At 38.3% G+C, this 13,147-nt stretch overlaps 1 long non-coding RNA gene across 3 annotated transcripts in view; it reads left to right on the top strand.

Moving 5' to 3' along the window:
- Positions 1–13,147, top strand: part of LOC105074627 (uncharacterized) — a 409,795-nt gene that overhangs the window by 193,357 nt on the left and 203,291 nt on the right. The gene's annotated exons all lie outside the window — the stretch shown is intronic.

The following is a 13,147-nucleotide window of genomic DNA, read 5'->3' as shown; positions in this document are numbered from 1 at the left end:
GTGAAAAAGCGGAGTGGAGCCCGGAGACTTTCCTGTGGCTAAACTTGTAGGGGTAGTAGTAGTAGTAGCAGCACTAGTAACAACAGTCAGAATAAAAGTGATAAAACGAACAACATTTTTGAGCATTTTTACTATGTGCTTTATATGTATCTTCATTTACAGGTGAGGAACCTGAAGCATAGAGAGGCTGTGGAATCTGCTCGAGGTTCAGGTACTTTGAGTCACTCATCTAATTTGGTTGCTCAAAGGAGCTGCCTTTTTAGGCTTGAGTCTCTCAATTATACTCCGAGTAGGTGAGATTACTGGGTGTGACTTTCAATTAGATGATCTACTTCTGTGCAGTGTTTTTCTTTTTTTCCTTATTAACTCCATTGATAGACCCACATGCTGAGTGATTAGTTTTTATGTTCAAGTGACTCTGTAGGAGATTTTTTTTACTTGCCAGATAATTACTTTGAAAATTCCCCCTAAGTTAGTCTCCAATTAGAACATATTCAACTTGATGATGATCTCTTTTTAGATTGATCTTACTGCTTTTGAAATAGCTGATAAATGTTCTTTCATCTGGCGGCAGTTACTAATCTTCACCCTAAACTTTCCCTTTTCCATGAATCCCTCTCCCAGCTACCCCTTGGCGTTGCCTGTGATAATATCACTTGGGTATGATTATCATTTCTGTTATTACCTCTAACTGCACGGATCACAGTTCCTGAGAAGTGGAATCCAGGAGTTCTCGAAGTAACTAATATATTTCTCATACTTCTTTTTCTGGGCTGTTCTAATTTAAAAGTTGGTAAGGCCATCCCAATATTGGTGGCTTTAGTGGTCTGGTGGAGAGAAAAATATGGGGTGTAGCTGAAGAGGATTTTTTAGTGAAAGAGATGAAGATTCATTTGAAATGTCATAATGGTTGAGTAGAGGTTCCCTTTCAAATTGCTCTGCAAAAATAGGCTTCTCATGTGTCCTGATATATGTTAACACCAATAAAGGGCCTTAGAAAAAATTTGGCATCTGTTGTATTAACAAAGGCAACCTTTACTTGCCTCTGCCAGCAACTGAAAGGCAGATTCTTGTGATAACATCTCTGAATGATAAACAATCCCACAATACACTTGTAATTTACAGTGTCATCGGCTAAAATAGGAAACAATTATTGCAAATCGCATTGCTAGTATTTTACTAAACTGAAATCTAATGTTGCTTAATCAGATTCCTATGGATTCCACAGGGCACTGAGCATATTATAAGATTTCACTGTTCTCTGGGTATGTCCTCATTAAAGCTGCTGTCTACTGCATTTTTATTGTTCCCCTGGGAAGTTTATTGAGTCAATGCTGCCAGTAAGAAGTAGCATTTTCCTGGCTTCTCTGATATACCAGCCTCCCAGATAGGTCTGTGGCCAATGGACATACTAGATTATGTTATGACTACGTGTCTTTGGAAGCCTCGTGAACAGTGAAGGCAATTAGAAGTCAGTGTAAAGTATGGTGTAGCTTTAAAAAAGAGTAAATATCTAAATAATCTGACCATAATGAGGAATGCTGTAATAGATCCAGGATGGAAGTACTGAAAGATGAGAAAGCCAATAGCATTAGTGTTTCAGATTCATGCTCCATATAGCTTATGCTTTCATCATTACCATCACTATTATTTACCATAATTACTATTCTCAGTGAATGGCTATTGAGCATCCACTGTGCGCTAGTCCCTGGACAAACTGCTTTACTTGCATTATTTGTTTTTATCCTTACCAAACCTTATAATCTATTTTTATTGGCCCCATTTTACAAATAAGAGAACTGAAGTTCCTGTTTGTTTACTGACTATGTTTATAGTCAAGGGGTTTGAAGAACATTTGAACCCAGATCAGCTGGACTTACGAGCCTTCACCATGAACTGTTGTGCTATACTGCCCCCTTTATAGAAAACTGATAAATCTGAGAGGAAAACAAACCTCAGTTTAGAATAGATATAAAACTTTTGTTCATCCATTCCCATCTATAGCACTTTGAAAGAGTTAAAACTTAAGGAAAAGAGTTAAAAAATATTAGAAGATGACTTTTTTGGTGATAATTGTATCTATCTGGCTTAGGGCATATTTTTTTCTAAACCTCATAACAAAATGATAGGTATCATTCTTCATCAAAGGAAACAGAACCAGAGATTACTTAAGTTGCTCAAGATCATCCAGCTAGTAAACAACAGAATCAAGATCTGAGGCTCCATCTATCTGATTCCAAATCCTGGGCTCTTTCAGCTACCTTACACAACCTCCATTCAGAGTGTGTGTGTGCATGTGTGTGCATGTGTGTTACTTGTATTGCTGAGAATAGTGGGTCATATATGAGTTTTCTAGTAGTAGCCAACTAGTCTTGTAAAAAATTTGCTGTAAAAAAATTCTTGAATTTGGAATAAGCTTGAAAGATTACCTTCTTGGATCAGCAACTCATTTGGTGCCTGAGTGTGTCCTACAGTCACCCTATCAAGTGAGTCTCCAGGTTATTTTCAAATACGTTGAATGTTGGAAAATTTATTCCCTCCCAAAGTAGCCCTCCCATATTCTGACATCTCTTACTAAAGAGCTTCCATCTTTGCCTCCCTTTTTCTCCCTGCTATTGGTCCTGGTTCCAAACCTTTGTAAGGTACAGAACAAGTCCAGTGAATCTTGCACAAGTAAACAGTGTAAATATTTAAAGATGTCTATTATGGTCCGCCTTGAATCTCTCCTACTCTTCAAGGTACACTTCTTCAAACATTGTTCCTGTGACACAGATTCAGATCTTTCTTGATTCTATTCACTTTCCCTTGAAGAATCTTCCTTTTGGCTATATCCTTCTTAAAGTACAATGCCTAAGATTAATCACTATTCTTTAAGTATGGTCTTACTAGAATAGACGAATAGAGCATGTATGTAACTTCATTTTTTTTCTGAATACCATATTAACATCTTTGGTGGCCTCCCTAAACTTTACCTTATGTGGAGCTGCTAAGTTATACTTCTTCTAGGCTGTGGATGTGCAATTGCTTTTTGGACCTAAGTATTGACTTTTACATTCATCCTTATTCAGCTGTATCATGCTTTATTTGCCTTTCATCCTAACTCTGTCATTGTACTGTATTTATCAGCCTTTCTGTGGAAGTCAGTATCCAATGCAGGAGACAGAAAGCTCTGTAGGTATTTCAGCAGGGAAGAATTTAATGCAACTAGGTCCTTGAAAAATCGCTGGAAGAAGTGAAAGAATGGATTCTAACCTGAGTCTTCAGAAATGACTCTGAGAATGTTACATATTTGACCCATCAGACTTGCTACTACCTCCCAGGCCACCTCTGAAGTTAGGAGTTCAAGAGCACAGAGTTCTAGCTGTGATCCAGGAGTGAAGATGCTACCATGTCTGCTGCCATTGCAACTCATGACATGTCAAGAGACATGCTTCAGAGAAACTTTGCATTTCCACAACCTCGCATGGCACAGAAGTATCAAAAAGGGGCAGAAAAATGGGTTCTGTCTCACTCCCACCTTCCAAATTCCACACGAGAGCCTCTAATTGGTGGAATGTAACTTACACCCAGAATTCTAGTTACAAGAGATGTTTTGTCTGTTTGTTTGTTTTAGCTCTCTGTCATCTTCAACTAGAAGAAAGGTGAAATGGAGATTGAGAAGCTTAGCCCACAGTATGTATCATAATTCCCAAATGTATATGATCCACAGATATGATATCACATAACTTCAGGTGATTGAGTATGTGTGTGTGTGTGTGTGTGTGTGATAGAGAGAAAGAATATAGAGAGACACACAAGTCATTGATAAAAATCTTGGTAGGAGTCTTTTGGCATGCCACAAAGATTTTTCTGTAGATTAATTTCCATGAGTATCCATGGGCATAAACAGGTTGAATTTGTTCAGATACATTTTGTTACATTGAAGAGCATCCTACTTGCCTTGTACACTTAACAGGTTTTCAAGAGGAGCCGCGTAAACTTGAGGAATGTTGGTCAGCTTGTCGGGCTCTCCTGCCCTAGACTTCCAGCCTCTCAGAGGGAGGGGTGGAAGCCTTCTCTGGTTGTTGAATATTTTTTATGTTCTCTATCAGTGGTGTTGCACAACTGCAGAAGGCACTAGTCACATTCTATATTCTGTTCTGGGGGCAACACTCACATAGAATCCTAAGCAAATTGCATTTTTTTGAAGTTGTACAACCTGACTCTGAGCAGGCCATTTGCTTATGCCAGTTCATGGTTGAGTTTCATCAGTTTCATGCTCTCCAAATAAACTAGACCTGCATATGTATATGTGTGTATGTTACGTATATGTTATATTGGTCTTTCATATTTCCCTCACTTCTAAATTTAGTGACCCTGTTAAAGAAGAGATATGAAGTTAATCTGATAAGGTTGCTGAGTTCCCATCACTTCTGCTTCTTCTTTTAGGTACTCCAGACTATCCCTGTAATGGTGTGTTTATTGCCCCCACATTCATGTCAAGATCTCCAAGACTGGTTATAGAACTTTCCCTTTTTGGAAACCAGTTCTACATTGGTTTATCACCAGTTTCTTGCCCATTCCCTCCTCTCCACATGCTGTAGAGCTAACTCCCCTCAGCTCTCACCATTCCTGACATGCCTGTCGAGTCAGTCCTACCACAAGCATGTATGAACCCCCACCTGGGTTTCCTCTTAAGCAGCAGGAAAGGTTGAACGGTGAAGAGTTATTGACCCAGAAGGAATTTTTAGAGTTGGAGAAAATGCCCCAACTTCCTTGTCCCTTGACTAGGACTACTCTGAGGTACTTTCACACCGTCTCACTGAGTTCCCTGGCAGGATGCAACCTCAGCTGCCTCTAGATGCCACTTGCTCAGTACCCATCCTGTATTATCTTCTTTCCCTTTTCTGTCTCTCTTTCTCACTTTCTTACTTGGTCCTTGCTTTCTGGCATCACTTCCCAAGTAAACCACTTGTACTCAAACCCTGGTCTTTGCATCTGCTTCTGGGGAACCTACAGAGTGAAGACGCTCTGTACTTCAAGAATCACCAGTTGGAGTGATCATGCCTAATCATCCAGAACCCTGGAAAATATTCATTTGGAAATAGGGACTCCCTTACAATGCCCCTCATCTGCTGTGGTCTTCTTTTCTCTAGCCAGTATTGATGCTTTCCTTTTCCATCTGAAGGTCATCCTTCTAAAGATATAAGAGAAGCAAGATAAATGTTCATCAGCTTCTCTTTATAATACTCTCCTGTAACCATCCTACAGCTAATATCTTAAGAGCAAATTTATTGCCCTTCATTCTTTGTGCTTGAGTACAAAAAGAAGTTTCCATGTATCATCTTTAGTGTTTTCCTTAATTTTCAATTCAGTTAATTCTGAAAGCAATCTATGTTTGGACATTGTTCCAAAGCGGTGACTTCCTCTTTTAATTACTTTGGTCACATACCTTTTTTTTTAAAAACTACCTTTTTTTTTTTTAGCATGTTACTGAAAAATGAGTTCATCAGAGAGTTCCCTATAGTTTAAAAGAGGATAAAAAGTCTAGAGAGTATTTATTGAGAATTGTTGATCATCATTATACCTGATGCCAGTTTGTTGCTTTAGGAGTAAACAACTAAAGGTCGATCCAAAAGTATATTTCTGCTCCTTCCCCCCATTCCATCACCCCCTCCTAATGGCTTCAGTACTGTGGTCTAACCCAACTTGGCCAGAGAAAGGTAGATGATTCCCTTAATCCCATGAGAAGAATGTGGCAGAACATTATTATAAAAATTTGATATACAGGCAAATTGCAACAATTTTTAGATAGCACTCACTAATCTACTAAAGTTCACTAATAAGTCAGTTTATCCTCTGTTGCAAACTTTTCTGTGGGATAGGTGATTGGCTTTTGGAAGCAGAATTTTCTATTTAAAATCTTAAGTCTGCTACTGGTTACTGAGAAAACGACTCAGTGACTGGCATCTTGCCACACTTTTGTAATCCTCTGGAAATTACATTTTGAGAACACAATCTCCTTTTTGTGACAGGCGATTAAATAATACACGACTACCTGAATAAATTGTATAGGTATTTTGATTTTTTTAAAAAAAATGCTAGGAGTGCTTTCAATTTAGAAATGTTTTTCATGTTCTTTATACATTTGTGTTAGTCCACAAAGGACTAAAATCCTTCCTGTCTAGTTTTATTCATGAATAAGGAGTTGGGTAATAGTACTGGTCATGTAGGATGGGGTCTGTCTTTCTGCTAAGATAGGGCTGTGAGTGACAGTGTGGAAACCATGGTATTATTATCAGAAAGAGGCAATGGTTCTTACTTGAAATCAGTAAGAAATCTATGGACCAAGAATTTGGGTTCAATTTCTGTACTTGGAAAAAATATACACTCGTCCTTTGGAGTTCTTTAATGGCATGTGAGCTAAGTGGAACTGGGGTTCCATTGGCATAACCAGCATCTTTTGTAATCCCAGTCATACCCCTCCCCGCCACCTGCTTCAGTAGCGCTGCACACTGAATCTGTCACATTTGTTGAGATTTTACTCTTCCCTTTGATATTTCAGGAAATTAGAGTTGATGTTTGCATCTAATAAAGCTTGGCAACTTTCATCCTCTCCGAACAATACTTGCTTTCGACGCTGCGTTTGGTGTAAGCTGAAAGAGCTGTGGGCTTAGCAAATCGTAGCATCATCAAGGCTCTTCCAGACATACTTGAGCTAACATTCTAACAGTGGTAGTTTAGCAGAGAAATTTATTAATTTTTTGCCCCTGGATTATGTGTAGCAACTAGATGAAGGTTACAGAGTCTTCAGCTTTGCTCTCCGTTTCCCTATAAACTGTTTTCCAGCCTCTGTGGATTTTTGAATTTTGACCCCAAGGTCTTCCTAGACCTGACAATAAGAGACGTCTCTCATTCAGATTCTTTATTCTTTGGTTCAGCAGTTTGATATAACAGCTGTCTCAGTATACATGGTCAGGTACCATTGCAAAACTATCCTATGAGTTCCAGAATAATCCATCTTTGAATCTTTACTTCATTAACATATGTGAGAGATCCAAGAGTGCCATTATGTCCAAGTACATTTTGAAAACTTTGATTTATGTTTGGATTGCATCAACAAGCAGAAACCTAGAAAATGTGATTGAGAAAAAAATGCTAATTTTTGGAAGACGATGGAGTTTGATGGCAATGGTACTGTTAAATTAAAAGTCCAAAGACAAATATTCTACTTTTTGTAACTTAACAAATTACATTGATTTATGTGCTTGAGATGTAGCCATGAAGTCTTGTTGCGTGGGGAGACAGATGAGTAACAGAGCTAAGTGCATTTGTGTGATGAGCTCTATAATGGAGATCAAGTCCATGAAGATGGAAAACAAGGACACCTAGCCCAGTTGTTGGTTTTAACAATAAATCTTTTACTGAGTGTCTATTATGTGCCAAGCACTGAAGTACTTTATGTATGCTATATTTAATTTTCACTACAGCTCCAGGTACTCATTTACTTCATGGCCAATAAGCCTAGTTGGGGGCATTGATATTGCCATCAGCTTTGAGTGCCACTTTTATTGGCATCCATTTACTCAGCAATTATCATGAAGTGAGATCATAACAAAGACTTTCTGACATACGAGTTAGCTGGAATTACAACCATACTTGGTATAATTCATTTCTCCTGAGCCAGACGAAGAAGGAGGACAGACTACAGAAGGACTTCTGAGTTACTTAGTGGCAAGCTGTGATTCCAGAACCACAAAAAAAGGCAGAAGAAATTTTAATAAAAATATGCTTTAGCATGGCTTCGGGTCACATGGTATAAACATTTGCAGGGATTTTTGTTTTGTTTTGCGGCCTAAGTTCCATGCTGTAATCAGAACTATGTGGCACATGTTGACCAAAGGAAATATATACTCAAAGCATAGAGACTGAACTGCCAACAAGCCAAACCCTAGAAACATGTAGTCACTTACGAGGCAGAACACAACTGCATGTGTACCCAGTGTGGAAGGCATTCTGAGTGTGTGTGTGCAACCACATTTACATATGAGTGTGGTTTTACTGTCACTGCAGTACCAAAAATACCAATACTATGCAAATTATAGGCTTTCAATATAGGAATGCATTGTCTTAATTTTTTGTTGTACTCATTGAAAGTGAACAAAAACTAAACCCCTGATAGAGTCTTTGCATTTCAAAGGTTCAATTTTGACAACTATCCAAAGGCCAGATCCCAAGGATTCCGAAGGTGTTTTATTTCTTTCCAAATCTCCAGTGGCCACCCACATTTTCTGAGATTCCATTCCTCACAACAGCCTGGAGTTATTTTGGGGCCAATATATTCCATTCATTACTGGCATCCATTAAAATGTACCTTTACTTCACAATAAAAGTAGAAACATATTTACAACCTAATAATCAGGTTGACAGTTTGTTAGGCAGAAATGCAATTCCTAAGACAGAAAGAGCAATACTGAATTCTTCCTTTTCTCAGATGAATGCCACAACATAAAATTTTGAGCAAATCCAGTAGTGGGTAGCAGTCCAAGATTGATAAAAATGAAATTTTCATCTTTTCTTTTCGTGTCTCTTTCTTGTTTTCCCATTTCTGATGTCCTGGCTCCTTTGCCTTACCTCCTAGCTGTAGTTGCTGGTGCCCATTTCATAGAAGCATAGAAAGTGTAGTTAAAAATAAACTTAGAACAGATGGTCCTCCTTTGATCCCCTACCCAATCCACACATTCTCTGTCTGCTCTGTCACTCCTGGCAGGTGGTCATGAAGCCTGTGGCTGAATGCTCCAGGTAGGGCGGAAACTTACAACTGCATTTCCCGATTTGAACAACTTTGCTTGCAGGGGCTTCTTTCTGCCCAACCAAATCTGCCTCCCCTTTAAAATCTCTTTAAAATATATTTGTTGAGACAAATGATAATGAAAGCACAACCACTCAAAACCTATGGGACACAGCAAAGGCAGTGCTAAGAGGGAAGTTTATAGCGATACAGGCCTTCCTCAAAAAAGAAGAACAATCTCAAATAAACAATTTAACCCACCACCTGAATGAATTAGAAAAAGAAGAACATAAAGCCCCAAAAAGCAGCAGAAGGAAGGAAATAATAAAGATCAGAGAGGAATTAAATACAATAGAGATTTACAAGACCATAGAAAAAATCAACCAAACCAAAAGCTGGTTTTTTGAAAAAGTAAATAAAATCGACAAACCTCTGGCCAAACTCACAAAGAAGAAAAAAGAGAGAGCACAAATTAGCAAAATAAGAAAGGAAAATGGAGAAATTACAACAAACAAAATAGAAATACAGAATATCATACGAGAATATTATGAAAAACTATATGGAACCAAACTGGATAACCTAGAGGAGATGGACAAGTTTCTGGAAACATACTGTCCACCAAAACTGAATCAAGAAGAATCTGAACACTTGAACAATCCGATCACTAGAAAGGAAATAGAAATAGCAATTAAAAACCTCCCTACAAATAAAAGTCCAGGACCGGACGGCTTCACCGGGGAATTCTACCAAACACAAAGAAGAACTCATACCAGTCCTTCTCAAACTCTTCCAGACGATTGAAAAGGAGGGAATACTCCCAAACTCATTCTATGAAGCCACCATCACCCTGATACCAAAACCAGGCAAAGACACTACAAAAAAAGAGAATTATAGGCCAATATCACTGATGAACATAGACGCCAAAATCCTCACCAAAATTTTAGCAAATAGAACCCAACAACACATAAAAAAGATTATACATCATGACCAAGTGGGGTTCATCCCAGGGACACAAGGCTGGTTCAACATACGCAAATCAATCAGTGTAATACATCACATCAACAAGAGAAAGGACAAAAACCACATGATCATCTCAATCGATGCAGAAAAAGCATTTGATAAAATTCAACACCCATTTATGATAAAAACTCTCGCCAAAGTGGGTATAGAGGGAACATATCTCAACATAATAAAAGCTATCTATGACAAACCTACAGCCAGCATAGTACTCAACGGTGAAAAACTCAAAAGCTTCCCACTAAAATCTGGGACAAGACAAGGATGCCCACTATCACCACTCCTTTTCAACATAGTCCTGGAAGTCCTAGCCACAGCAGTCAGGCAAGAGAAAGAAATAAAAGGGATCCAAATTGGAAAAGAAGAGGTAAAAGTGTCATTATATGCTGATGACATGTTACTATATATAGAAAACCCTAAAAGGTCCACACAAAAGCTACTAGAGCTGATTGAAGAATTCAGCAAGGTAGCAGGTTACAAAATTAACGTTCAAAAATCAGTTGCATTTCTTTACACTAACGATAAATCAACAGAAAAAGAAAGTAAAGAAACAATCCCCTTTAAAATAGCACCCAAAGTAATAAAATATCTGGGAATAAATCTAACCAAGGAGGTGAAAGAATTATACACAGAAAACTATAAACCATTGATGAAGGAAATTAAAGAAGACTTTAAAAAATGGAAAGATATTCCATGCTCTTGGATTGGAAGAATCAATATTGTTAAAATGGTCACACTGCCCAAGGCAATCTACAGATTTAATGCAATCCCTATCCAATTACCCAGGACATATTTCACAGAACTAGAAAAAATCATAATAAAATTCATATGGAACCATCAAAGACCTAGAATTGCCAAAGCATTACTGAAGAGAAAGAAAGAGGCTGGAGGAATAACTCTCCCAGACTTCAGACAATACTATAGAGCTACAGTCATCAAGACAGCATGGTATTGGTACCAAAACAGACATATAGACCAATGGAACAGAATAGAGAGCCCAGAAATGAACCCACAAACTTTTGGTCAACTCATCTTTGACAAAGGAGGCAAGAATATACATTGGAATAAAGACAGTCTCTTCAGCAAATGGTGTTGGGAAAACTGGACAGCAGCATGTAAAACAATGAAGCTAGAACACTCCCTTACACCATATACAAAAATCAACTCAAAATGGATTAAAGACTTAAACATAAGACAAGATACAATAAACCTCCTAGAGGAAAACATAGGCAAAACATTATCTGACATACATTTCAAAAATTTTCTCCTAGAAGAAATAAAAGCAAGAATAAACAAATGGGACCTAATGAAACTTACAAGCTTCTGCACAGCAAAGGAAACCAGAAATAAAACAAGAAGAAAACCTACGGAATGGGAGAAAATTTTTGCAAGTGAAACCGACAAAGGCTTGATCTCCAGAATATATAAGCAGCTCATACGACTCAATAAGAAAAAAATAAACAACCCAATCCAAAAATGGGCAGAAGACCTAAACAAGCAATTCTCCAAGGAAGACATACAAATGATCAAAAAGCACATGAAAAAATGCTCCATATCACTAATTATCAGAGAAATGCAAATCAAAACTACAATGAGGTATCACCTCACACCAGTCAGAATGGCCGTCATTCAAAAATCCACAAATAACAAATGCTGGAGAGGCTGTGGAGAAAGGGGAACCCTCCTACACTGCTGGTGGGAATGCAGTTTGGTGCAGCCACTATAGAAAACAGTGTGGAGATTCCTCAAAAGACTAGGAATAGACTTACCATATGACCCAGGAATCCCACTCCTGGGCTTGTATCCAGAAGGAAATCTACTTCAGGATGACACCTGCACCCCAATGTTCATAGCAGCACTATTTACAATAGCCAAAACATGGAAACAGCCTAAATGTCCATCAACAGGTGACTGGATAAAGAAGAGGTGGTATATTTATACGATGGAATACTACTCAGCCATAAAAACCGACAACATAATGCCATTTGCAGCAACATGGATGCTCCTGGAGAATGTCATTCTAAGTGAAGTAAGCCAGAAAGAGAAAGAAAAATACCATATGATATCGCTCATATGTGGAATCTAAAAAAACAAAAACAAAAACAAACAAACAAACAAAAACAAAGTGTAAATAAAGGACAGAAATAGACTCACAGACAGAGAATACAGACTTGTGGTTGCCAGGGGGGTGGAGGGTGGGAAGGGATAGACTGGGATTTCAAAATTGTAGAATAGACTACACTGTATAGCACAGGGAAATATACACAAAATGTTATGATAACTCACAGAGAAAAAAATGTGACAATGAGTGTGTATATGTCCATGAATAACTGAAAAATTGTGCTGAACACTGGAATTTGACACAACATTGTAAAATGATTATAAATCAATAAAAAATGTTAAAAAAATAAAAAAAATAAAATATATTCGTTAATACTGGGTTACCTCCCTGTAGTTAATTCCACTTACACATAATAGCTGCTCCTCCAAATATTTAAAGCCAGCTCCTGTGTCCTCTCTGTTTTTTGTTTACTTACTGGATCACCCTCCTTCTGCCCCCTCATCAAACTGTCCATTTCCCCAGATGCAATGCATGCTCCAGCCTTTCTGTGCCTAGATTTTGGGGGAGTGCCCTAGTGCCTTACTGGGCTATCAGATCTCTGGCTTTGCTCCCCAATGTAGGGCTGTGCCTCTCCCCACACCTTGCCCTGCAGCTACACCTTATCTTTGTCTCATGTTGACTTTATATTTCAGTAACCTTTCTGCTCTCTAGCTTCTCTTCCAATAAACTCATGGTGAGCTACTTTGAGGTGCCATGTATATGACTTAATATCTCCTTTATTCTCATCTTTTGTGCTTTTATTCCAAGCTGTCAGGTTTAATTTTGGTTTTTATTTTGAATTGTGAAGCAGTCAATCATTATGCCCTTTATATCTTTATTTATGTCCAAAAAATTACAGAACAGGACTGAGTCAAGCATGGAATCAAATAAAAAGCATGAGCAAGAAAAGCAGGCTCAGGAGTTTGACAGATGTGGGTGGAATTCTGGCTCTGCCCCTTTGTGGCCATGGCCAACTAACTTAACCTCTCTGAGCTTCAGTGTCTTCTTTGTAAATTGGTGGCCCTATAGCTCCTCCTTCATGAAGTGGTTATGTGGATTAAATGAGATAAAGTGCCTGATACAGCAAATATGCCACAATAAGGACTCATAAAATTTAGGTGCTATTGGTATTTCAATACTGTTAAAGCTCTTTCTGTAGTTCAATGTGGATGCAGGTTTTCTAGTATCTGTTTTCTCCAGGCCCTATTGCATTGATGGGAGGCAAAGAGCAAGGCATCCTGAGGTTCCAGGAATGCTGG

The sequence above is a fragment of the Camelus bactrianus genome, chromosome 6, assembly GCF_048773025.1.
Source record: "Camelus bactrianus isolate YW-2024 breed Bactrian camel chromosome 6, ASM4877302v1, whole genome shotgun sequence".
NCBI lineage: Eukaryota > Metazoa > Chordata > Mammalia > Artiodactyla > Camelidae > Camelus > Camelus bactrianus.
This window is presented reverse-complemented; position numbering and strand designations above follow the sequence as displayed.